Here is a 2,412-nt window from a genome sequence, read left to right as displayed (position 1 = left end):
CATAAGATAAATGAATAATTTATACAAACCAATTAAAAAATATTTTTTAAAGTTTCATAATTATGAATCTAGAATTTCCCCTGCCATACTTTGCAAGCAAGACTCTACTCCTCCAAAATGCCTCTATGATTTCTTAGGTAATATCATGCAGCTGTAATTATGTGCTTATAGTTGACAGTAAAGACTATATCCTTGCACAGACACTTAATAACAGTTCAAAGGCACTTAAATAATGGTATGCTGAGTGAATAAGACTAAAGTGCAAACCAATGGTGGCTATGTCCCCATAAATACAAATGGAAGAAATTCTAAGTTAGTTACTTTGTACAGTGTATCTACTGGACAATGACTAAAAATGACAGAAGAATCGATGCCTTTCAGTTGTGGTGCTGGAGAAGAATACTGAACATACATACCGTGGACCAACAAAAGAACAAACAGGTCCATCTTGGAGAGGATGAAACTTTTTGGAGGCAAGGATTTTGAAGCTGTTTCTCATATATTATATTACATTACCAGGAGGGATCAGCCTTTGGAGAATGACATCATGCTTGGAAGGGTGAAGGGACAGTGCAGGAGAGGAAGACCCTAGATAAGATTGACTGACACAGCAACTGGGGAAATGGCTGAGAGACTGGCTCAGGATAGTAGGGCAGGGTTCAGAACTATAGTACATAGGTTCGCTATGAATTGCAGGTAACTCAAAGGCACATAATAACTATCATGCCCAAATCCTCTCTGTAAAAAAGTGCTGATGCAAATATATATATATTGCATATCTCTGGAAGATATTTTTACAGTATCTACATAAATATTACAACCTTCAGAAATACATCTTAACAGATATTATCCAAAATATGCAAACAGACATGTACAAAATTATTTAGGCACCATTGTCTATAACTGCAAAAGAAATGAGGGGAGAACAGTTTAAAAGCGATATATGATTGGTTATTATGGTTAGGACAAGAGTCCAGAACGAAGGTTGCATAGTGGAGTGTACTTGGGTAAGGGTGGGGAGCGGGGGAACTCTATCAATGAAGGAATATTTCTTTTACTTTTCAAAGAGAAGAGTGAACTGGGGGGTAGGGGTGGGCAAGGAGAAAAATGCAACAATGAATGAATGAAAATCCAAAATCTCTGTAAATGTTCATTAAAATAAATAAATAAAAGAAATGAGGGGGAAAGAAAAAGGATATTCAATAGCATTTTTTTTTAAAAAAATGGTTCTTGTACATCCTGTAACATTTGCCAGGAAAAACCAAAAAGAACTCTTGATGTACTTCTTGTAAGTTACAGTGTTTCACGAAAATAGCAAAAATACAAAACCAGTTTTGTCAAAAGGGGGAAAAGAGAATATATATATATATATATATAAATTACTTAGAAAGCCTAGTCAGGGCCACTAGATATAAAGAGACTGCCCAATAAAGCCAGGAATACACTATATATATATGTTTTATGCACACACCATACACACCTATGTGGTGCTCTGGTAACCTAGTAAAAAAGGATTTTTGCTGCCAGTTGAAAGACAGGCAGTTAAAATCCACCAGGTGTTTAATCACCATTAGACCTTACCTATCCAAAAAAAAAAGACTCAACAGGTGTTCTGTGTGAAAAAGACAGGTAGCCTCCTACCTTACAACATATTTTATGCTTCAAAAATGCTTAAGATACTCTAACCCTGGTCATAATTTTTGCTATAGGTAGGAACTGAGTGTTTTTGAGGTATAGGAACAGGAAGAAAACTTCACATTATATATTCTGCATCCTTGGGATTCTGAACCATGTAAGTGTAATAATAGAAGCTCAAATACATTTAAAAATGTCTAAGAACCCTAATTTCACATTCATTTTTTTTCTTTTTCCCTAGTCTCAAAAAAAAAAGTCAGTCCTTAATTGCTAATTCTAGATTCAGTGCTCCCTAAATTTAAGGGTAAAAAGAAACCCAAAACACAACCCTGACAATGGTCTTTGAGGACATTAATCGCACTGGAGGAGACTGCACATCTTTATCCCACAGTCACTACTGCCAAAAAAGGCAGAGCCTTTAGGTTAATAGCACAATTCTCTACAGACTATGCCCCTATTAATTGTTGTTGATGTTAGGTGCCATCAAGTCAAATACGACTCATATTAACTTCACGAACAACAGAGATGAGCCAAGTCCTATCATGTGTCATCTTTATCATCTCTGACACATTTTTTTAATTAATTTAGTTTGTTTATTTTTCATTTCAATGAACATTTACAGAGATTTTGGAATTCCATTCATTCACTGTTGCACCCTTCTCCCCGAACAAACCCCTCCCCCCCCTTTTGCTCCTCTCCTTGAAAAGCAAAAGAAAAACTCCCTCATTGGTACACAATCCCCCCCGCACCTCCCCAAACCCCACCCCCTACCCCCAA

This window comes from Elephantulus edwardii, unplaced genomic scaffold (assembly GCF_000299155.1).
Source record: "Elephantulus edwardii isolate Elephantulus edwardi_28Jun2011 unplaced genomic scaffold, EleEdw1.0 scaffold00212, whole genome shotgun sequence".
Taxonomy (NCBI): Eukaryota; Metazoa; Chordata; class Mammalia; order Macroscelidea; family Macroscelididae; genus Elephantulus; species Elephantulus edwardii.
The sequence above is the reverse complement of the archived record's forward strand: the minus strand, read 5'-3'. Positions refer to the sequence as shown.